This window comes from Thamnophis sirtalis, unplaced genomic scaffold (assembly GCF_051295495.1).
Source record: "Thamnophis sirtalis isolate CommonGarterSnake01/CBP01778 unplaced genomic scaffold, rThaSir2_p1.2 scaffold_3, whole genome shotgun sequence".
Classification (NCBI taxonomy): domain Eukaryota; kingdom Metazoa; phylum Chordata; class Lepidosauria; order Squamata; family Natricidae; genus Thamnophis; species Thamnophis sirtalis.
The window spans coordinates 45,582,166-45,608,504 of NW_028261383.1; positions in this window are offsets into that span (position 1 = coordinate 45,582,166).

Genomic DNA, 26,339 nt, shown 5'->3' on the forward strand with positions numbered 1-26,339 from the left:
TGTACCCACAAACCACTTAAGACAAATTACTTGGATTTTAGTTGCTTTAATGCCACAGAAATCAATGGAGTGAAGTTGGCTTGCATCCAAAAATGACACTGTGCCAAATGTAATTCCTACAAGGATGTCTTCAAACTGAAAACTTCATTTCTATCCTGTCAACGCTCCACATCACAACCACCTGCGAACCCACAGAGAATGGGTATAAGGCTGCAACAATTTTAAATGTTCTCTAAAAGCATCCCTCTCTACCAAAACTACATTTACTGGCCAATAAAATAGATTTTGTTTTTGTTTTCGGGAGGGGGGAGAGTTCTGCTTATGTCCTTTTTTCACTCTTTTATTTTTAGGTAAATAGAGTTTGGCTGCAAACTGATGCCAACTTCAAGTACTGAAATCCCATTGAATTTAGGTGGAATTGAGATGCCTTATTCCATACAGGTAGTGCTCAACTTGCAATCGGTTGCCTAGTGACCATTTGAAGTTATGGTAAACCTCCAAAAGATACTTGTGACCCAGATTCAAAGCCCAATACCCATCCACCTCCACAGTCACATGACTGCATTTTGGGTGCTTGGCAACCAGCCTGCATTTACAGCCATTTGTAGCACCCAGCAGTGACATGACTGCAATTTACGACGTTTTCCCTCTAAATCAGGCATTTACTCCTGGTTTCCAGCAAAAAACGCCCATAGTGAAGAATGAGTCCACTTAATGACTTAATGACAACCACCTCTACCAAGATTGTAAAATCAAGAGGAGTCATGTGATGCAGGCTCAATTACGGTCATAGTCAAGGACTACCTGTATGCTACATTGAGACGTTCATCATTCCTCCAACAGGTTTAATAGTCTGAATGCTAAATCTAAACTTGGGAAACAAACTTTCCTTTCCCTTCAGGTTCTATCAACTTCAAATGAAGTATAATGTATGAAGCAAACAGTGATTTTTTTAAAAACACTGGAGGGTGTATGTTGTATGTTCCTTTTGTTTTTGTTCATAATGTGCCCATCTGAATCAAACCTTATGTTACTACTTGTCTCATGATAGATCTATTAAAAGAACCCATGCCATTATCAAATGTTCTTTTACAGCTCTGGCCACTTTATGCTTTCATATTAAGTCTCGCCCTTGGCAAGTGCTGTCGACCTGTTTCCCTGCATTTAAACCCATCCACATCAGAGTACATATTTTCTTCTCCCTCCAATTTGCCACTCCTATTCCCCCTTGTGCTGCTTCTATTCTGTGCAAGCTAATATTTCTCCATTCCTCCAATAACTGTAAGAGGGGATTAAACCCTCTTCTACCAAACTGATGGCCATTTCCAAATTGGTCTTTCATATCTCTATCTCTATCTCTATCTCTATCTCTATCTCTATCTCTATCTCTATCTCTATCTCTATCTCTATCTCTATCTCTATCTCTATCTCTATCTCTATCTCTATCTCTATCTCGATCTCGATCCCGATCCCGATCCCTATCCCTATCCCTATCCCTATCCCTGCCCATCTCCATGTCCATCTCCAACATCTCCATCTCCATCTCCATCTCCATCTCCATCTCCATCTCTATCATATCTATCTATCATATCTATCTATCTATCATATCTATCTATCTATCTATCTATCTATCTATCTATCTATCTATCTATCTATCTATCTATCTATCTATCTATCTATCTATCTACCTACCTACCTACCTACCTACCTACCTATCTATCTATCTATCTATCTATCTATCTATCTATCTATCTATCTGATGGCCAAGGTGGCACGGTGGTTAAATGCAGCACTGAAGGCTACTTCAGCTGACTGCTAGATCAGCAGTTCAGCGGTTCAAATCTCACCGGCTCAGGGTTGACTCAGCCTTTCATCCTTCCGAGGTGGGTAAAATGAGGACCCGGATTGTTGTTGGGGGCAATATGCTGACTCTGTAAACCGCTTAGAGAGGGCTGAAAGCCCTATGAAGCGGTATATAAGTCTACTGCTATTGCTATTGCTATTGCTATTGCTATCTATCTATATCGAATATAGATCTAATATATATACTGCTAAAATAAGGCTCTGGCTAAAATCAGTAGGCAGACCAACACTCGTAGGCAATTTTTTATTTAGAATTTTACTCTTACATTGTGTGCTGGGGTTGGTGGAAATCAGTGGCCAGAGTCTAGGGACAAATCACAGGTGAATTCAGAAAAAAAAGTGTGTTCTTGCGAATTTACCAGGCGGATGGCCTAGGGAACAAAGCTGTTACAGAGTCTGGTAGTCCTGCTAGAAATACTTCAAAACCTCCTCCCAGAGGGGAGCAACAGTAACAGACCATGAAGTGGATATGTGGTGGGGTCTCTAACAATGCTTTGAGCTCTAAGCACATAGCTCTTTATAAGCAGTATCCTGAATGACAGGAAGCGAGGTTCTTATAATCTTCGCGATTGTCCTTACCACTCTCTGTATGGACCTTCTCTCTGAGGCACTGCTGCCAAACCAGACAGTGATTCAGTTTGTTAAAATGTACTCAGTTGTTCCTCTGTAAAAAGTGGCCAGGAGAGAAGGAATGTGTTTTCCAATGCAGACACAGTTTTAAGAAGCGATTGGATAACCATTTGTCTGAAGTGGTGTAAGGTTTCTTGTCTAAGCAGGGGGTTGGACTAGAAGACCTCCAAGGTCGCTTCTAACTCTGTTATTCTGTTATTCTGCTTTGCATGCTTCACTAAGGATGACATGTGGAGAGACGTCCTCCTTAGTGAACACAGTAATAATTGCTGCATTTGCTATATGAATAATTTCAAAAGGTTTTGTGTTGGTATTTTCCCTCTTGGTGTCCTTAATTGTCTAGAAACTCCCAGAATTGTTAGACAATCCATCTGGATATAGTTTAGTATATAGTACAACAACTATTTGTTACTTTATTTTCTTGACCTTATTCAGATGAACATGAATGAATATCACTTGTTTGTTTGCATAGTGTGCTAATCCATCATATGGTCGTAATGTGATGTTTGAGCCCAATATATAATGGGCTCATGGCATAGCATTATTTACATATCTGCTCATTTGACATATTCCATATTTCTTTTGGGGACTTAAGACAGGATTCATAACATTCCTTTCCCCAATTTCCACTTACAATTATGTGTTGAAATTGTTTGATTTGAAACATGATGACTGGCTTGGATCACCAGTGGCTAAGAGTAAACTTGAATCTAGATTTTCTCTAGTTCAGCACCCTAGTAGGTGATATGATGACCTGTCCATCAGGGTGGTATTCACTTACCTTCCCTACTGGTTCACAAATATGAGCGCATTAGCGCTCACTTTGTTTGCATGTATCACCTCTGTGCATGCTCTCAGCCTTCCGTGCATGTGCTTTTGGTGAAAAAAGGCCTAAATGCCATAGAGTGTCAACGTTCCAAATATCATCCAGAATTAAATCAGAGTTCAAGACATAACTTTCATCAAAGTTCCAATTTAATAAGGAAGACATGTTGGTACATCTGTGGAAAACCTGAATCTGAAAGCTTCCTGGGATTCCCACCCAATTGAAAGTTCATGATCTTGTCCCCACACCCACAAGTCCATCACATGGTCCAATCTTCCTCTGCCATGCTGGCATTTCCACCCACCCAGTTCTGGTCAGGTGCAGAGGTGCGGAGACAAAGAATGACCTTGGGCTTCTAAAAAGGAATGTTTTATTTTGACAACAACAGATTCTACAATTCTACTCCTTACTATTCCCCCTCACAATTCCCCACTAATGAAACAGCATAGCAAAGAAAGAGAGAGTGTGTAGGAGGCCAAAGATCCTAAAAGGAATACGACTGCAGGCCTGACATCGAGCCAGGGTGGGTGGGCGAGGCCATCCATGATTTCAGCTACCGGTTCGGGTGAACTGGTCCAAACCGGTAGAATACCACCTCTGCCTGTCCAACATACCATGGTTATAATAAACCTTGCTTTGGGAAGGTTGTGGAAACCTATTCATTGAAATAATGGAATTTTGCAATTGGAACATGGTATTACATCAAATCAGCTGGGAAGGTGGCAGCTGCAAATTTAGTATGATAGAAATTGGCAGAGAATGATGGCTGTCATCTTGTATTAAAGGTCTGGAAAGCATACCCAAGCTGCCATTTGCCTTCTTCAGCCTTCCCCAAGTATTAAAAAGGAAGATGGGCCAAGCTATGGTAGAAGATGATTCCAGCACAAATGCATCTTTTGATGAGGCTCATACTTAATGCGCGACCCATTAAGATTGCGCTCAGCTTGATAGTTCACATCCAAGTCTCTTCATGCACTTGGACTGATTTCAGAAAACACAGGGGTGAGAGATAATTGCCAACCACATGCAAGATCTGTCAAGCTATAATTAACATGCTTCGTTTATTCTAATTGCTTCACTCAGGCTACTTACTGTGTGTTTTAATTGGAAAACAATTTACCAGTACACTCTTAAACTGTAATTCATATTTTATGTGTGTTAACTAGAGGATACACCACCACATTTGGATTAAGGAAGACAATCTCGGTACTAAATATAGAAGGAGATACTGACATACTGTGAACTTTAGTAATTAAATCTCTATGTGGAACCTGCTCAAATGTTCTTTCCATTTCAGCCAAAGCTTTGAGCCTTAGGAATCTTGCATGTCTAAATTTGCATTTATTATATACTTTAGAAGTCCTTCAGGATTAATTTGCTCAGAAGAGACTCATCATCATGACTCTTTCCTCGATCTGGTACCAGGATTTACATCCTGAAATATGTCATACACAATCAGAAAGGTTGTAACTTCAAGCCTCTATGTGAACCAATGTTCAGTCCCTAAGGTATCCTGCAAGTGATAGGTCCAGACATGTTTTTCTTCCCCACTGGAAGGCTGTTAGAGAGCGAAGAAAGAGCAGCATTAACAAAGAAGAGCTGGAAAAAAAGGGAGGGATAAAAAAGAAATTAAGAAACAAGAAAGGCCGCAGTGCAGCTTTTGTCTTTTCTACTATCAGCTCTCTTTTTCTACTAGGTATGGTGCTAATTTTGTTTGGTCACCATTTTCTTATGGGATGTGCACCCCAACAGACTGTACCTGAGTGAATATTTTTAAAAATGCTCACCTCTGCTGCCAGATAAGGATAAGTGCCATTGGCATTTTGGAGATAACCGTTTCAAATAGTGGCTGAAGTATTGTCCTTGGGTTTGATCCAGTAGTGGATCAAACCGGTTTAACCACCAGTTCGGTGAGCATGCACTTCATGTGCACTAATGTATGGTTTGCACATGCAGCATTCAAAAACAACCCATTTTAAGCTTAAAACTTACCTTCTATGTAGCGCTGGTGGGTAAAACAGCTGACGCATGGCAATCCGCTGTGGCATGTGAATCGGCTCAGCTAAAAAACAGGAAAATATAGGACAGGAAAGGGCAGGGGCAGAGGGGCACAGCCAACTGCTCACGAGCACTAGTAGTTTGCTAGAGCTGGTGTAAACTGATAGAATACCACCGTTGGCTTGATCCCTTGCTTAGCTTGAAACTTCCTCAACTCAGTTATCTAGCAAAAGTGGCAAGCATCTTACAGAGCTATTTTTGCTGTGAAAATATTCCTCCCCCCCCCCCAAAAAAAACCAGATGGTCTTAAGCACAGAAGAAGAACCACGAACTCTTAACAGGCATTTAAAATACAATGGAAAAACGAGAAGCAAGTTTTGAGAATATCCAATTGTTAGACAGATTCTGCTGTAGCCAAATTTTAGTTGCTATTACCTAGACTAAAATGCATTCAATTAGGTAAAATTGAGGGAATCACATTAAACGCCTCACAGTAATGATATTATACTGAGTTATTTCTTTTTTTATTTTTTATTTATTTTAAACACGCATATACCAAGACATAGACTACATTTATACAACACACCAGAACTTCATGTTCCATCTTGGGCAGTTTTGAATTGATACATATTTTTATATACAATATTTTCCCTCCTAATACATTTCCATTGAATTTCACCATTTTTAACCCTCTTATTTCAGATATTGAGTTATTTCTGAAACAAATACTAAATTCTAATTCTAATCTGTATCTACAAATTTCTGAAAGTTATGGAGTTAGTTCCCTTCCTTGAAATACAGTATGTCCATTGCATGCCCAAGTTAAAAGTAAATTTTCTCAAAAGGAGGATGAGATGTCTTGTCATTGATGTGTTGTGAATATATTTGATTGCTGTTGAGACCATTTTTTTATTTCTTAAAAATCCATATTGTTTACATTGATTGAATCTTTTAAGTGTTTGTTTGATTAGGCTGGCTAGGACCCCACAACATAGTTGATCTCAAAGGTACCCAAACAGTTTCCATATAGAGTGACAGAAATAGTATTACTGAAAATCTCATTCAAAGTCATGTATGATGTCCATTCCATTAACACCTTTTCTAGCAATTGCTGTCTTGGACAGAGATCAGTAGCTTTATTGGCTTCAAGACTGCATCAGGCACTATGTCACTATGTTACAATTCTAAACATAGGTGATCAGTAAAACCACTATGATTTCATATAAATCATACCATCGTTCACAAAATACTGGACATTTTGTTAGTTGTATGATGTCCTGATGAATTTTTTTGTCCTTCCATGGATGTCTAAACATACTTACTTGCTTACTTTATTTATTTAAGATGTGAAGACTCTGGAAAGAGTGCAGAGAAGAGCAACAAAGATGATTAGGGGACTGGAGGCTAAAACATATAAAGAATGGTTGCAAGAACTGGGTATGTGTAGTTTAATGAAAAGAAGGACTAGGGGAGACATGATAGCAGTGTTCCAATATCTCAAGGGTTGCCACAAAGAAGAGGGAGTCAGACTATTCTCTAAGGCACCTGAGGGTAGAACAAGAAGCAATGGGTGGAAACTAATCAAGGAGAGAAGCAACTTTGAACTGAGGAGAAATTTCCTGACAGTTAGAACAATTAATCAGTGGAACAGCTTGCCTCCAGAAGTTGTGAATGCCCCAACACTGGAAGTCTTTAAGAAGCTATTGGATAGCCATTTGTCTGAAATGGTATAGAGTTTCCTGCCTAGGCAGGGGGTTGGACTAGAAGACCTCCAAGGTCCCTTCCAATTCTGCTATTGTGTTATTGTGTTATTGTGTTATTGTATTATTGTATTATTGTATTATTGTATTATTGTATTATTGTATTATTGTATTATTGTATTATTGTATTATTGTATTATTGTATTATTGTATTATTGTATTATTGTATTATTGTATTATTGTATTATTGTATTATTGTATTATTGTATTATTGTATTATTGTATTATTGTATTATTGTATTATTGTATTATTGTATTATTGTATTATTGTATTATTGTATTATTGTATTATTGTATTATTGTATTATTGTATTATTGTATTATTGTATTATTGTATTATTGTATTATTAGTTAGTTAGTTAGTTAATTTTCAGGGTCAACCTTGTATCTCATATTGTTTAGGAAATCTCTCAACTATCATGAACAGATTGAGGAAGTCATGGGAATTGTACATTCATTGTTGGACTTAGTCCAATGTGTGGAGTACCCAATATCTAGATATGTGACAATTCCAGGGGTGGAGTGAGGGAATCTAAAAAGAGATTTTAAGTTTGAGCGTTCATGTGGGTTCTTTTTCAGGCATAAGCTACATCCACTCATTGTTCCCACATGAATAGCCATTGGCTATGGGGGAACACTCCATCAAATGTTTCCTACAATGAATGAACAAAATTGGATGCTAAGTATCATTCTTGAATGCGGGCTTTAGTCGTATCAGCCAAACACTGTCATGCATCCCTACATTGAAGCTATTTTTTCCTGACTTTTATTTATGTTCATGCTCAGAAAAGACCTCAAAATAATCTGTGGGGATCACAGGTCACGAACAGCAAGGTATAGAAACTGGGACACAAGGAGTTGTTTATCCGTTCTTACAAATGAGTGTCATGATGCAAGAAGAGAAAATGAGAAGGCAGCAACTGGCTTACATAGATTACATTTTGCTGGGCAGAGTTTAGGTTCTCTGGCCAGAGCCTAGATTTATCTTCACAAAAGAGTCCTGGGAAGAGGCATCTTAACAAAGACTCAGAAGAAAGTGTTGGCCAGGCATCTCTCCAATCTCATCTGCAGAGTGCTGAAGTACAAAAGGGAGAAGGAAGAATATGCAGCCAAGTACTAAGGCCAAGATAATGGGACACAAAAGGAAAAGCAGAAAGCCAAAATGGGAACTAAGTCTTTCACTCACAAAAAACTCCAACAAAGACATGAGTAGATGATGGCACTTAAAACCTCAGATGTTTCTATGCCAATGAACAGAATTTGGGAAATAAAGAGGGAGAATGAGAGTCAAATAGGATGTGATAGACATCATGAAACCTGACAGGGTACTATTCAAGATTGGCCTAGACTGAGCATTGGAAGGCTACAACTTATGCTGAAGGAACCAATCAAGTAAAAAGGGTGGGGAGGTTGCACTGTACATTCCACACACAAGCAGTACACACCAGTGGTGGGTTTCAAAAATTGTTCAAACCTACTCTGTGGGTGTGGCCTCCTTTGTGGGAGTGGCTTGCTGCCCATGTGACCAGATGGGAGTGGCTTGCCGCCCATGTGACCGGATATGAAGATGCCGACGACACTTGTCAGAACCACCTTAAATTACCTCACACACAGCACTGGCATGTATAAGAATATGATGTAAACTTGTTTTTTAAAAGGCATCTTTGGTTTGCGTTAAAACAACTTCAACACAGGCAATGTTCTAATTGCACCACAAACGCAGTAGTCATCCTTACCTTTCACAGAGGCACTGAGTTTTATAAATATGAGCATGATAGTGTAGAATAATCATATCCAAGGACCAGTGGTGGGTTTCAAAAATTTTTGGAGCCTCTTCTGTAGGTGTGACCTGCTTTCCGGGTCCACTGGTGGAACCTCTTCTAACCGGTTCGGTAGATTTGATGAACCGGTTCTACCGAATAGGTGCGAACTGGTAGGAACCCACCTCTGGTACACACTTGCGTAAACATTCAGAAATGAGAAGAATCCCATTTGGAAAGAATCAAAGGAGAGAAGAACAAAAGTAATCATAGTGACACCAACACAAGACTTTATTATAAATTGTCTAGGCCAGTAGATGCTTTGGATGAGACCATTCTTCATCAGATGACCAGACTTTCCAAGAGGCATGCAACCAACAGGGGTAAAGAAAAGTTTCAGTTATCCTGACATCTGCTGGAAATCTAACTTGACCAAGAGTGAGAGGTTTAACAAATTATCATCTTCTCTGGCTGACAACTGCTAGAGTCTCACAATGGAAGAAGGAACAAACCAGTTTGTTACCCTGGAGCTGAGTTTCACCAACAGGGAAATATTGGTTGAAGTAGTGAAGATTACCAATTGACTGAGGGGATGTGATCCCCTTGAAGGTGTGATAAACATATGAAGAATGGTTTCAGGGACTGGATATGTCTAGTTTAATGAAAAGAACTGGATATGTCTAGTTTAATGAAAAGAAGGACTACGGGAGACATGATAGCAATGTTGCAATATCTCAGGGGCTGCCACAAAGAAGAGGGAGTCAAGCTATTCTCCAAGGCACCTAAGGGTAGGACAAGAAGCAATGGTGGAAACTAATGAAGGAGAGAAGCAACTTAGAATGGAGAAGAAATTTCCTGACAGTTAGAACAATTAATCAGTGGAACAACTTGCCTCCAGAAGTTGTGAATGCTCCAACACTGGAAGTTTTTAAAAAGAGATTTAGATAACCATTTGTCTGAAGTGGTGTAGGGTTTCCTGCAGGGGGTTGGACTAGAAGACCTCCAAGGTCCCTTCCAACTCTGTTACTCTATTCCATATCCAAAAGGGAGAAAATTGAGAAAAATTACACCTGTCTGTTGGACTTCAGAACAACAGATTTTGATGCGTTCTGAAGGAAAGTAGTTTTGAACTAATGACTTGAAATTCTGCAACCGGAACATGTCTAGGAAAGATGGAAAATGATCTATGGAAATATCTTGTAGGGTTTAAGAAAAAAATGGATAAAATATTACAATGCTAGCATGGATACATACAGACTTTTGTGAAATACTAAACAAAAAAAGCAATGGGTAGAAAACGTAAGCAAGTACAGATGACCAAAGAAGTATACAGGGCATTTTCTAGAAACTGTAGGAGCTGTAATATAAGGCTAAAACAAAGAATGAGCTGAGACTTGGGAGCAATGCCAAAAGGCTGGCAACAAAAAGTTCCTTGAATACGTTTGTAGTAAGAAGAATGACAAAAGATGTTAATAGAAATGTATAGTATTTTATATGTCGACTACGTATAATAGTATCACAATATTTTCTTCTTCCACTCGTTCATATCTAATTCTCAGAGAAGCAAGTATCTGCAATTTTCTTGCAATTCCACCCCCACCTCCCCAGAAGTGGTTGGCCATTGCCTTTTCTCTAGGGCTGAGAGAAAGTGACTGGCCCAAGGGCACCCAGCTGGCTTTGTGCCTAAGGCAAGACTAGAACTCATGGCCTCCCACGTTTCTAGCCTGATACTTTAACTGCTACATCAAACCAGCTATCACAATATGGCTAATGTGTAAAAGACTATATAGTTTAGAAAAAATTATATATATATATATATATATATATATATATATATATATATATGTATATGTATATGTATATGTATATGTATATGTATATGTATATGTATATGTATATGTATATGTATATGTATATGTATATGTATATGTATATGTATATGTATATGTATATGTATATGTATATGTATATGTATATGTATATGTATATGTATATGTATATGTATATGTATATGTATATGTATATGTATATGTATATATATATATATATATATATATATATATATATGTCACAAGTATCAGCACAAATAAAAACATGTATATGTATATGTATGTATGTATGTATGTATGTATGTATATATATATATATATATATATATATATATATATATATATATATATATATATATATCAAATATTTAAAAAAGAAAAAAAAAGCCCATAATGAAATACCTGAAATAAGAAGGAAGGAAGGAAGGAAGGAAGGAAGGAAGGAAGGAAGGAAGGAAGGAAGGAAGGAAGGAAGGAAGGAAGGAATTTTAAAAAGCAAAAAACAAAACAAAACAATCCTGACCTTATTTTGTGGGGAAAGGTAGTTTTTAAATGTCTGAAGAATAATGACACAGAGAGAAGAACTGAACTGGACTTATGTTCTATGGCCTCAAAATGCAGAACTAAAATCAAATCTAGTGGATTAAAATTTGACTGATATTGGAAGTCATACAAGTTGCCTCCCCTGTGGAACAAACTGTAGTAGTGAGCTTTTTTTTTTTGTTAGACTTCAAACAAAGTTGGGATGATCATCTATCAAAGGTATTCTGATGGATCATTCATGGAGGAACTGTTTGGACTAGAAGATACCTCCCTAATCTACGATTCTATTATTCTATAATTCTGTGTTTCCATGTTTCTGTGATAATTTTACATGACTTTTCACACTAGAATAGAGATGAACCTTTAGTGTTTTCTAAAGAATGCTCTGAAATAAAAAAAAATTGTTTTACTTAAAAAGTAAATTAAAAGTTCTGTTGTCGGGAGAATAACTAGATAATAACTATGACCATGGAAAAAGGAAAGCCAAAGATCAAAATAATTCAGTTTGTCATTAGTCAGGGACTCAAAGCAAAAAAGGAAATATTATCCTTTATTGCTCTTTTCCAAGTATTTTTAATAAAAATATAAATAAATATTTTGGATAATATTTTGGACTGGATAATGTCTTATTGGAAATAATTGAAATAAATGAGTAAGCCAGTCATAAGAATGAAAAAGTTTGAATCCCTAAAGCTAGTAACCTCCTAGGTGAGCATAAACAGCTAGACTAATGACACTTCCTTCTGAATAGAATTCCAATCTTTCATAACTCTTCAGCTTGACTTGCTGTCGGAGACTCAGTTTTACCTAAGCATTCACAAACTTTGTGGTTTGCTGGCAAGCAGGATAAGAAATAGAAGAATCTGGGTTTTTTGTTGTGACATATCTTTTAATGATGTCCATATTTGTGTTCCTATTTTAGGAACCAGCTGTGGGCTTCCTCCAGTGCCATTCAGTGTTGGCTGGGTTTGCCTGGAAATGAGTTATGAGAGCCTGCAAAATTAGAGATCCTTCTAGAAGGATGACTCTTCTAGATAATGTACAAGTTACTGGATAGAACAGCAACAGGTGTATTAGAAAAAAAGGCAAGAGATACTTTGGTGTTGATCTTATGTGATCTTTGAAGGATTGAAGGCAGGACTGAGTTCTTAATGTACAAAATTAGTTAAGAATCCTGTATGGTCGGTGTTGAGTAGGTGGGGTGGCACAGAGAACACTGTGCTGTTCCTCCTTCATATAACTGAACTTCTCCAACCTCCAACATAAAAGAGCCAGAAAGTGTGTCTGCTTTTTAACTACCTGTGTTTCCACCACAATTTTTGCTTACACCCTTCCTTATCTCATGAAATGTCCAGAACTATAAAGCCTACAAACTTGAAATTTGGCACGTATGTTTCTCTTGGCTTCTATGTGCTCCCTAAGAAAGGATTTTTCAAATGACCATCAGATCACTAGTATTTCTTATACAGACGTTCTGATGCGAAGGAGTTCCCCCATCCCACCTGAAAAGAACTCTGTTCCAACTGCTAGTTGCCACACATTCTGTTACCTCAGTTCAAACTGGCAGATGTTCCACACCTTCATTCAGGAGCGGTCTGGGGCTCCTTACAGTACTAAACATTGGTATCTCACCAAAATGTCTTCGCTTTCCACCTATGGAGCTGCTTCTGGACTCAAGGTGGCGGGAGTCATATTGCCTTATGTGTTTCAATCATCCACCACCACTGAGCCAACAGATTGTGAGCCAGATTTTCCTGCATAGCCCGATCACATAGTTTCATCATGAAGCATGGGTATACACACATGTGTGTGTGTGTATTCTTGCATTAACAAATATAATTATTTTTTTCATTTAATACCCAATATTCCTTAAGTTTAGATCTCTCACTCTGTCCATTTATTTATTTATCACATTTACTGCATGTAGCTGTGCATCTCACTAAAAGTGACTCTTTTCTATGTACATATATACATTCTTCTCTTCCATCTAGAAATCTCTTGAAGGGACATCTAGGTTGATAAAACTGAATGACTACAATCTTTAGAAAAATTTTATAGTCTGAAGATGTGATCCTCGTAATGATCCTAGCAATACAAGAGAAATTAGCTGTATTTTCTAATTTAAGTACCTTTTATTTGGCAGGGTGGTAGTGGTTGTGACATGCTAATAACCTGTGAACTTTGCCAATAACACAAAACAAGCTGAGGACTAATGATCTTTCTGTTTTTACAGTCAAGCAGACATTTCTTTATTTTTCAAAATCTTCCCCTTTAGTTAAATTTGCAACATTTGTTTTATGGAAATGTTTTGGAGCATTCAAAAACCAGCACTTGAATTTAATAAAAGTATTACCTTAATATGGGTTTTGCATTTGTTTATCTGGTCATGCATCAATGTTGGTATTCTTGTTCTGCCACTGTTTTTAAAAAAATTAATATGGTTATTTCTTTGCAATTATTAATAATTGGTTATTCATATCTATTAAATGCACATTCTTCATTTCATATGCTGCCAGGAACTCAAAGACACGCATGGTTCTCTTCAGTGGCAACTTCAGTGAAGACTTGCAAAAACCATAAATGAATTGGCATCTAAAGAGACATCAAGACAGCCGATTGAGCTGCTCAAGGCATTCAAATTTTCAGCTGGGAAACAGGAAACGTATAGCTTGACATCCATGATGTCAACAGATGTTTTCCCTGAAAAGCTTTCCCATGCAATGTGGGTCAAATGTTGACCCATCTTACAAACAGAGATGTCTGAAGGCACTCTTGAGGTCTTTTTTTCTACAGACCCTCTCTGTTTGTCTGCATGCATGTGCATGTGAATGATTACACATCTGGTTCATATTTGATTTGAACAGATGTTTCCATCTTCAAAGCTTGCCCTATGCATTCTTTCTTTAAATCAACACTCCAAAGACAACTTGAAGGTGCTTGGCTTTTCAGAATCAAGAAGAATACACACACACATTCACACACACAGACACAAACACACAGGTTTATTTTAACTTCTGACTTGTCTACTTTCTTGAACACTCCTGAATACCAACACCTTGTTAAATGTGAAGTACCCACCTTCTTGAAACTTCTGATGATGCCTTTATCATGTCCATGTGGCGAGCATAGTTGCAAAAGACGTGTATGTGCAAGCAGTTGTTTGGGTGTGAGGGATATGCCCAAAAGGAATACTTCCTTGAAAAATTATTCTAGTTTGCAACAGATATCCTGCTGCCAGTGCTGACCATCCATCCCATTTATCCAGGTTGGGCTGTAAAAATAGAATAAGCATGTTTTAACAGGGCAGATTTTACTCTGCCCACAAAGTCTGATCCAGGAGTGCTTTGCAAACAATGATGAGCAAAGAAAACGGCATCAGGTAAGGCAAGTAGATTATCCTGTCTTTACATCCTCTTTCACAGAGAAAAATGAAACTGTCAGGTCAGCTATAAATATTTAGACACAAAGATTGCTTTTTGGGGCACTAGGAAATGGGAACAGTGCTGAGAAGCAAGGTCCTGGGACATAACAACGGGAAAGTAACACATCAATAGCAACTGTTATTCAAAGGACACAACCTTTGTGATTGAGCTATTGTCTTTGTAGAGTCACCCTCTTTCCCTCATCAGCATGCATATCAAATATGTTGCTAAATCCAATCAATCTTCATGGTTTTAATTGTCTCCTAGTGGGATATAAAGTTGTTATGGTATTATTGTAGAATGCCTTGAGTTGGCAGGAGGGAAGAAGGGAAAGAGAGGGAGAGGGAGGGGGAAGGAGGGGAAGAGAAAGAGAGAGGGAGAGCAGGGGAGAGAGGGAGGGGGAAGGAGGGGAAGAGAGAGAGGGAGAGGGAGGGGGAGAGAGAGATAGAGAGGGAAGGGAGGAAGAGAGAGAGAGGGAAGGAGGGGAAGAGAAATGGAGAGGGAGGGGGAGAGAGAGATGGAGAGGGAAGGGGGGAAGAGAGAGAGAAGGAATGAGGGGAAGAGAGAGAGGGAGAGGAAGGGGAGAGGGAGAGATGGAGAGGGAAGGGGAAAGAGAGAGAGGGGGAGAGGGAGGGAGAGAGGGAGGGGAGAGAGATCTTGCTATATGAATATTTATATTGTAATGAGCATGAATTTATATAATAAGGTTGCATCCCCATATCCTTTTAAGTTTGTTTCTGCTGCTTCTGGTACTACTATAAACCATCTGTACCTCAACAGAACGGTCTACTGATCTTTGGTTTAAAATGATTCTTTGGTGAAATTTCTGAGAGAGATTTGTCATATAACAGAAATGCCAGAGAAGCTAGGTTGGGTCTAGAGTTTGAAAATACAATTTTGCTCTTGCTTCATATGATAAAACCCTCTCTGTCTTCGGAATGAAAGGTGACTTTAGATGACACACCAACGCCATACTCCAAAATTCAGGTGGAGCCAGGACAACACAAAATTTATTTTCATTCACTTTTTCAAATTTAATGTACACAATTATTTAATCAGATGTATTGTTGAAGTTGATTTCATGCCTTTCCTTATTTTCCTCTTCTCTCACAGCAAAGATTTTGGTTTGCTGACAATTCCTGGAAGAGTGACAGAGGTCAGGCCAAAGCCTTTCACAAGGCTCAGAAGATACAGTTTTCCAGGAGTGTGTTAGAGTTGACCAGGCATGAAATCCTTTTACCTTCGCTACCAGTTTGGGACCGGGAGCCCGTGTGCTCGCTTTGCTTGTGCAGAGCATACATGATGATGTCTGGGCAGGTGGGCGGAGCTTCCCACCGCTGCCACTACCGCTTCACCCAAACGAACTGGCAGAATACCACCTCTGGAGCTGTGGCTGTTTTATGAATTGAATTATGGACTATGAGTTTTATGTATTTAATTATGGTTTTTAATATGCTTTTATATTTTGTTTCTTGTTTTTAAGTTGTATTCTCTTTTGTTGTTTTTATATTAATTTTAATTGTTTAAGTTAAACCATTTGCTTACATCACCCAGATTTTTTTTTGTGTGTGTGTGTGTATACACACATACATACACATATACATATTTTCATATATACATACACTCACACACACATACATACATACTGTACATACATACACACATACACACACACATACTGTATGTATATATATGAATGAGATGGGTGACCATATCAATTTAAGTAGCAAATAATTTTTATTGTCCTATCCTTCGGAATTAGTTTGACCCACTCTAGTGATCATTTCCATCAGTGATCTGTTGATACAGTGAAGGTCATGAGATGAGATTCATTCTGAACCCCCACAAAAGACCAATGAGAAAGAGCCTCCACTAAGTCCATCTTGATGCCAAAGCAGACATGAGATTCACTGTGCAACTGCAGTGAACAGTTTCATTTTCATAATATAAATAACAGTTTAGGAACTCGTGTGGCGTAATCTGGATTCCCAGGAGGGAGTGGCCGCATTCCAGAGAGTCAAGAGACAATGAAGTTTAGATGATTTGGTTGGGAGAAAGAGAGGTAAGAAGACTCCTCCCTAACAATACTCAGAATATATCTGTAGAGATGCAAATAGTTGCTTTAGTTTGGCAAGATCTCTGTCTATAGGTGAGGAATAATGAAGGAAGCTGCTCAGAAGTAACTCTATGTGTCTTTCTTAGTTCTTGGGGCCTGACAGATGGAAGGAACTAAGATTAGCACATGATGTACAGAGGGGAAAGTCTCACTCTTCCTTCCCTATTTCAGTCACAATAGAAACTTCCATTCTTCTACGCCATCTGTTGGTACATCATTCCTATCTGCCAGATTGTTTATTTAATGGTGGTGCTGAATCAAGGTGAGATGACCATGTGTTCTAATTTTTATCTCTATTCTGCTGCTACAGAAAGGCTTAAATCTGAAATAATAAAAGTTACTCATTTTGAAACTGTCTGTGCTAATCACTTACAGTGTTGTTTCCAGTGGCTGTAGAAAATTCAGTTCTTTTGATAACATACAGGTAGTCCTTGACTTATGATTATAATGAAGCTTCCCCATCATGGTCGTAACATCTGATGGTCATATACTGAATCACTCATATGATCAGCCCAATTTTCTGACCATTTTGCGGCAGTCATCAAGCAAATGCTACGGTTCTTAAGTGAACCAATGGTTCACCTGGTTTTGCCAAAACCCATAAGAAAAGAACTGTCATAAAACTTGTGTCATTGTAGGATGCTGCAAATGTGTCTAAAGGCAACCCAATTGCTAAGAATCCGTGTGGGGGGAAGGGAACTGTCAGAACTTCAAAACTGAGTCGTAAGTATCTCAGGGAAGGTACATTGTAACTTTGAACAGTTACTAAGCAACCAGCTGTAAGTTGGGGGCTACCTGTAGATCAATGGGGGGTTGCAGGTGGTACATCCCGGTACGGGCATACCGGAGCCTGCCCAGAGCACCAGGTACCATTCCAGTATGGTGCTCCGGAGGGCCCACCTGTCTGCCTGAGCTCCTTACCTGTTCTTTAAGCCTTTGGCACTTCCGTGCACTGGCATGGTGTGTACGGTGCCTACGCGACACTCCGCCGAGCAGCTGGAGCATCATGGAGGCTTGTGGAAGTGTCGCAGGCAAGTACAATGCATGCGCACACCATGCGCGTCCATGTGGGTCGTGCTGGGGCCATTCCAACTGTACAGGTTGGAACAGAATCCGGAACCCACCACTGCTGTAGATATAGATAATATTAATTCTTGCCTATTGCTCATCTCTTTCTTCCTGCTTTTGCATTCTTTTCATTTCATTTTTTGCCAGTTGAGTGTTTGGATGTTTGCCAATTCTTAATAAACAAACATTAAACTGCATTTTTGCTAGCCAAGATGAGTGATGCAATGCCATTGACTGGGAGTGCATTGGGTTCAAATGGAATTGGAAGTCACCCACAGAAATTTCCAACATTTCTTGCTATTAGCCAGAGAAGGGTGGGTAACAATGGCAAATTTCTTCTGGACACAGCTCTCTCTCCAACGGGGAAGGGTAGATTAGCTGACCATTGAAACTTCTTTTGCAAAATCATGAAAAAGTCTCATTAATTGAGATAGGACTGTTAAAACCCAGTCATGCTTAGTGACCCATTTCTCACATGCTGAGTAGTAAAACTTGTTAATTCACCCTCTCAAGTTCCAGTTGATTGATCGGTGTTCCTTCTGTTTTGTGACATTTTTCACAGACAGATAGGAAGTAACTTATAAAACCATTCCAAATATTTACCAGTAGGTCCTCTTCAGATATATGAGACGTGCTTAGCTATCTACTTCAACATTTCCCCTTGAGTAGTTATTGACTTCGTTGCCCCCAAAAGGAATACTGAAGAGCTACTGTAAAATCTTGCAAATGAAAGGAAAAAGACTTTGCCCCATATTTGGACGTCTAGATGTGCCAAAATGCACAACAATGCCACCAGTTTTCCAAATACAATATAGTAGTTCAATTATTCTGGGGGGAAAAAATTCACAATACCACGGAGTATGACAATCACCACAAAAGTACCAAGACTAAACCACCCAGATTCACAATTTTGATGGTTCCTCCCACAAGTCACGTGAACAAGCTTTGAGCACTCAGCTACCCACCATATTAGTGGCTGTTTACAGAATAATAGAGTTGGAAGGGACCTTGGATGTCTTCTAGTCCAACCCCCTGCTTTACCATTTCAGACAAATAGTTGTCCAGTCTCTTCTTAAAAACTTCCAGTGTTGGACTATCTATAACTTCTGGAGGCAAGTTTTTCATCCAGGTTATGGTTGTCCCAAATGTGGTTTTTTCCAAGAGGCAATTTGACTTTCTGGTTTTTCTCTGAAGATGTTTCGTTTCTCATCCAAGAAGCTTCTTCAGCTGGTGGGGAATGGAAGGATTTATACTCCTTGCAGACAACTGGTCATTTGCATTCTTTTAGTGGGTCATTAAGGTCACCTAGAGGTTTATCTCAGGGGTGGGTTCTGGCAGGCACTACTGCCGGTTTGCTCGTGGATGCGCTGCAAGCACATGTGCAGTGCAATAGAAATTGTTCTGCGCATGCGCAGAAACAAAAAAGAAGATGGCGGCACCTATGGTGCTGCTCGGAGAACTGGTTCGGGGGCGTGGCAGGCCTGGGTTACTGCTGGTTCCAGCTAACCAGGCCGCCCAAACCACTACCTGTTCGGCTGAACCTTTCCGAACCGGTAGAAACCCACCACTGGTTTGTGTCATTAGGGTCACCTGAGTGGTGCACATTCTAATGGTAAGGAAATTTCTCCTTAGTTCTAGGTTGTTTCTCTCTTTGCCCATCTTGCAGTCATGTGACCATGTTTTATGATAATTTTGCTCAAAACCAGCATTACTTCTGGTTTTCAGGAAAACTGCACCTATAGGAAAGATTGATTTGCTTAACGACCATGGCATTCACTCAACAACTGCAGTATTCACTTAACAACAACCACAAAAAACCATAAAATTGGGTGAGACCCAAGAACAACCCATTTTTCTACTGTCACAACTTAAAACCATAATAAACAGGCTCCATTATGGTCAAAAGTCAAGGACTAGCTATGATCTTCTATATATATATAAATGGCTGTGTGTGTGTGTGTGTGTGCGCGCGCGCGCGCCTCTCTCTCTCTCTCTCTCTCTCTGTGTGTTTGTGTGTGTGTGTTCCAGCATAACTCTGGAGTGCCTTGAGCAATTTCAACCAAACTTGATACATAGATGACTTACTCTCTGAAAACAAATACTGTGGGGTTAGACACCCCTAACACTCCTTGGTGTGTGTGTTCTGTTAAGATACAGCCTATTGTGCCATACTGATTTCTACTGTACATAGTAGAGTTGCCATGGTAATGGCTTCACAGGACTCCACAAGGGGTCTCTCTCTGGTAAGGGGGAAAATCCAACATTAGAAATTATGCCGGGTTATCAGCTAGTAGGTAGATAATTCAAAACAACATGAATACCTAAAAAAATACTAAATCTCATCTGAAACTCAAATTAATAGTATCCTCCCAGAACATCATCACTTTAGGACATTGCAAAATCATACATTTAAATGAAACTTTATTTTCATTGCCTTTTCAACAGCATGCTGATAAAAGTATTCTTGCACTTCTATTAGATCTACATCATAAAAAATTGGGCCTCTAACATTGCTAGAACTTCCAAACAGTTATACAAGGCAATTATTCACTAGTCTAGGTGTCCTTTGCCTGAAACAGATGGCAAGAGGGCTAACAACCAAGCCTGAGCTGTTTTGGCTGGTTAGTTTCAGAGCCCAATGTTTCAAAAATCTAAAAGCAGCTCGAAAATTGGCCAGACTGAATTCAACATCTTGCCGACACCTAACAGGGTAAATTTTTATAATTTACTTTCTGATGTCATTTGTTTAAACTGGAAATCAGAGGGGGGCTTTGGAGAAGTGGGGGGGGGGGAGTCTCTTTTCTTTTTAAACATGAGGTCATGCAAGATAAAAGTCACAGACAATTGCCCATGGTAGAAATAATAATGGGCAGCGCAGCAGGAATCTTCCCCAAGACTCACACAATTGATTGGTGAAGCAATCAATCATCTTTATTTCCAAACGTGTCAGCAGCCCCTTATCAAAGATAGCTCCTTTCAGAGGCTCTAATAGCGGAATGCAAACAAGACTTCAAAGGCCATTGGCCCTGTGACAAACAGAGGAACAAAGTTCGGCTGAAAGCAATATTTCTCATCAGTGGATGTGTCAGAAATCCACGCTTACTGATAAACTCAGAAGTCACATCTGAACATCCATTTGGAAACTATATGTCAACACTGGAGATTTGCAGGGTATGTGGTAAGTCCCCTGCCTGTTAAATTATGTTTTCGGGAGGGAGTTCTGATTTGTCAAATCTAGTTTGTTTAAAAAAAATATGAATATCTTTGTAAATTATTTGGTAGCAAATCTGGGTCATATAGGGTTGGCACATGTTTTATAACCTTTAGGAGTGGGAAAGAAAAGGCTTGGTTAAAGAAAAATAAAATAACAATAAAACCTTTGCCTGCTTGCAACAGATCATTTTTTTCACAGGGCTTCTTGGTAGCAGGAAGAGTTCACACAGCATTGCTGAACACGTGGTTATCCTAAAAAGTTTCACATAAATGCAACTAATCTTCAGTGAGTCTGGTTCTGCGGTAAGCAGACCAAACTTTTTAGGTACAGTATTTGTGCCCATTGCTTATTTTGTATAGAGATTAGGTCATTTCTCCATTATAATACAATAGCAGAGTTGGAAGGGACCTTGGAGGTCTTCTAGTCCAACCCCCTGCCTAGGCAGAAAACCCTATACCAGTGGTTCTCAACCTTCCTAATGCCGCGACCCTTTAATACAGTTCCTCATGTTGTGGTGACTCCCAACCATAAAATTATTTTCGTTGCTACTATGCAACTGTAATTTTGCTATTATTATGAATTGTAATGTAAATATCTGATATGCAGGATGTATTTTTATTGTTATAAATTTAACATAATTAAAGCATAGTGATTAATCACAAAAACAATATATAATTATACATTTTGATATATTTATTTCTAATTACAAATAAATGAAATTTTGTCTTAAAGCATGGTGTAGCACAGGGGTCAGCAATCTTAGACACTCAAAGAGCCATTTGGATCTGTTTCCCACAGAAAAGAAAACACCGGGAGCCACAAAACCTGGGTGGGTGTGGCCAACTCAACATCACTTCCACCCAGTCACATGACATCCCGCCCCCCCAGACATGCCTACCCAGGTTTCATGGCTCAGTGTTTTCTGTGGGAATAGGGTCTTTCTCGCTTCTCTCCCCCTCCCTCTCATTTCTGTTTTTCTTTATTTTTCCTCTCGCTTTTCTTCCTTCCTTTCTTTCTTTCCTTCCCTTTCCCTCTTTCTTTTTCTTTCTTTCTCATTGAATACGATAGCAAATCCAAAATAAAGTTACTAATTGTAGAAAATTGCTTCTCTGTAATCTTTTAATAGTGACCTCTAAGTTGATAGAAGCTGGCAAGATTGTACTAACAGCAATAGGATATATATTTTGATTTCTTTTGAGTTTGACAAATAATATGTTATCCAAAATTATAAATAATCTTATTTTCAGATGCATTTTTTGCCATCTCTGTTATTTTCTTTTTAAAAAATCAGACTTGCTTCCAATTTGTGCCTTCTGGCAAACTGCAGTTTTCTTGGCAAGAGATCTAGCTTCCATTGCTTTCATCATAGGTCTGAGAAAGTTAGTTTCTTTCTTTCTTTCTTTCTTTCTTTCTTTCTTTCTTTCTTTCTTTTCTCTTCCTTTCTTTCCCCCTGATTTGTTTCCCTCTCTTTTCCCTCTCTCTCATTCTCTCCCTTCAGCTCTCTTTCATTTCTTTATCTCTCTCCCCCTTCTCCCTCTAATTTGTTTTCCTCTATTTTTCCTCTCTCCCATTCTCTCCTTCCTGCTCTCTTTCATTTTTCTCTCTCTCTTTCTCCCCTTTTCTCTTTCATCTCTTTCTTGCACATGCAAGCAAAATACCCTCCTGGGCTGGGATCATGGTGGAGGGGATAGCGACTCCTTCCGCTGCCGCCACTGAGAAGTGAGTAGCTGGCTGTGCTGCGCAGGAGACTCCTCAGTGTCAGGTCAGTGCCAGCCGTGATCCCCTTCATGTTGGCTCAGGAAGGAGCCGGAGCAGCCGTCTCTGGATGCAGAGAGGGAAGAGTTCCAGAGCCCTGCGCAAGGAGAGCCCTGTGCAGTGCAGGAGAACTGGATCTCTTTCCTCCCTGCACCCAACCAGCTGCTGCTGCTCCCCATTCCCCTCCTTCCTGAGCCAACACGAAGGGGACCACGACTTCCCCCTCATGAGTCTGGCACTGAGAAGTCTCCTGCGCAGTGTGGCTCCCCTGCTCTGTGTGCCCAGTTACTCGCCTCATTGCGCAGTGGCGACAGTGGGAGGAGAGTCGTTGTCCCCTCCACCTTGATCCTGGTCTGATAAGGTCTGTGATTGTAAATTCAGCTTTGAAAGACTTTGCTGGATGTGAATGAGAGGAATTCACAGTAATTTAATAAAAAGGGGTTTTGTCGGGATAAGGAGTTTGCTTTGTGGTTTGGCGGAGCCTAGGTCAGAATAAGCTTTTTCAACCTGATCTTCTTTAGGACTACTCCCAGCATGGTGGCCAATGGTGATACTATAGAGCCAAGATGGTGCAGTGGTTAAATGCAGCACTGCAGGCTACTTCAGCTGACTGCAGTTCTGCAGTTCGGCTGTTCAAATCTCACCGGCTCAGGGTTGACTCAGCCTTCCATCCTTCCGAGGTGGGTAAAATGAGGACCCGGATTGTTGTTGGGGGCAATATGCTGACTCTGTAAAACCGCTTAGAGAGGGCTGAAAGCCCTATGAAGCGGTATATGTCTAACTGAAAAAAAAACTTACCGAAAGTTCTGCAAATCACTGTCCTATCAATTTGTGGAAAAGTTAGTTTTGATTACGGTAGTACAAAAGTGTGCTCCAAATTATTCCTTAAATATTTTTGTCAACATTTTGATGAAGAGAAGAATAATGAAATGTCATTTCCTAGAAGGACAAGAGGCAAGCTTACAAGCTCTACTATCAGTAATTAAAATCTGTCTCTGTGAAAAGTAATAGCATATTGGCCAGTTAAAAAAAACTTCTCAAAGATATTTGCTTTAGAATAATATATTAACTGTTAATAATAAATACCGGAAAGTTTCCTGGATACCATACTTTTTCCTACCAAAAGCTACTAGTTCAGGACTAATATACAAGTTCGACCTACATTTCCAAATGCTATCTTTGGTCCAAAAAATGTCAGTTCAGGAGGAGTTCCAAAAGTGTTGCCAGTACTACTCTGCCCCAGTACTACTCCGAAACTGTAAGAATCATAGAACACCAACTTAGATGTGAGTAAACTTTAATTAATCCTTGAAGACCTACAAATGGCAGGTAGAAATTTGGATATGATCAACATCAGCAATAAATACACAATTAAATTACTATTATTATTGATTTCTTAAAGTTGTGTTGCACATTACTTCTAGAAGTTCAAGGTATACCATATGTAGTGCTCCCTCTTCTAATTTTTCCCAATTACCCCGAGGTCAATATAACATTAATAAATAGTATGTCAAAGTTCCAAGTAACAGACTCAAAGCAATCAAAACTCTGAGGCCTAGAATTTCCTCAAAGTATGAATTTATTAAGAATGTCATATTGGCACAGCTGGTGAAACCCGACCCTGAAGGACCTGAGGTTTTCCACATCCAAATCAAAACCCAAAGTTCTTTTTCCCAGATTGCACATCCATCACATGGTCCAATCAGATCACAGTCCCAATTTTGGCTTTTGCCCATGCCTTTCCAACACCTGGTGGAGCGTCCTTGGCTCCCATGGGAAAGAATGTTATTTTGGCTATACATCCCCCAGCTATCTCTATCTCTCCTCTCATATTCCCACAGCTCCAACTGGCCTTGCTGTGGCAGCCCTGAAGATGCTCCCAAAATGGCTTCAGGGCTAACATAGTATTTGTCCCCACATTGGATTGTCATCCAAGTAGTTCTTTTGCTGACAGTGCTCTTAAGCTTGAACCTCTGCAGTCCTAACTCAACTCTTTGACTATTACAACACATTGGCTCTGGAAAGACAAAGGAATATTTGCCTGACCTTGCAGGATTTCACAATAGACAACACGCTCTTCTGAATTATCATGTCCTAGCTGGTAAGAACAAGGGACATCAAATGTTTCTAAATGCAATCCTGTTGTGCAAGCAAGTTTATTTGGCCAAGCACTTCTTCAGCTATCTGCAACTTAAATCCACAAGGATTTAAAGAGAAGTAACAACACTTTTAATTCTGCTCAGAAGTGATAGTCAATGAAGTTTTTTTTGAAGCTAGAAGACTATGTTCCCACCACTTGCATCAATTAGCAATGTCAGCTGTTCTTGGGGTCAGCTAAAACTCCTGAAAAATTTTCAAAGGCAGGGCCATATAGAATGTATCTCAGTAATCTAATTCTCATGCACATCAGTAGTTATGAATTATAACATCCAAGACTCAGAAATGGTATCCATTGGATAAAGGAATTTGTCATGATTGATCTTGCGGCCCTTGTCTAGAAAGATATTCATGAAACTTGGGCAAGCACCCATTCCTTGCTGCAGTCCCAGTGCAAATGTAATTGCAGCTGGAAAGATTTGACAGCTCCAATGATTGATAGCGTGGGAGGAAACAGTTTTTTTTTCTTTTTCCAAAATATCATTGCCAAAGAAGCACTTCCTTGAAATAAGCCATCTGGATCCCTCATGATCTACGATTAAACAGCAGTGCATACATTGCATGAAAAATAGTATCCAAGAAGTTTTATTAACATACTTAGCTATGATGTATCTCTCAACTGGAAAGCGGAGATGTGCAGAATGTGGACAAATGTAATAACATTTATTGTATAATGCTACACCAAGTGAATGTATAGTTTCCTTTTATTTATAGTATCATTTTGACCACCAAATGTGAAAGGCTCAATTGGTTTCCTTATAATCCTTATTAGCATCTTAAATTGTGTTGCTTTCAAAATCATCCAAATCAAAGAGATTCAGTGTTATTTATTACTTTAATTTCTTCGGCTACTTTTTCAATTTTGGCTCAGTTCTTAAGAGATAGAGAGATACCTCAGTACTCATCATTCATAAGTTCTGGTAGACATGATAAGTACCAAAAATGAGGAATGCCAAACATTTTTTTTCCTCTAAGGAATAATATAGTGAGTCACAAGGCACCAACAAGTTCTAGTTTGTGCATTGAGTACCAAACAAACGATAAATACTGGGACAAAATGTTTGTGTCAAAATGCATTGAGTATCAAATTCAATGAATTTTAAAGCAGATGAATATCAAGGTACCATGTAATAATAAAATCTAATACAAACTAAATTTAGAAAAAGAAAGAAAGAAATAAGGAAGGAAGGAAGGAAGGAAGGAAGGAAGGAAGGAAGGAAGGAAAGAAAGAAAGAAAGAAAGAAAGAGATATGGTAGTTGAAAGAAGATACTATGTTGTGCATTCATCTTCAGACATGGAGGTGGCTCTGCAGTCCCAGTACAGGAGCACAGAATCTAGCAAGTGTGGGTACTGGAAGTCCATTGTTGTAGTAACCATGAGTGTTATTTTGTGTTACT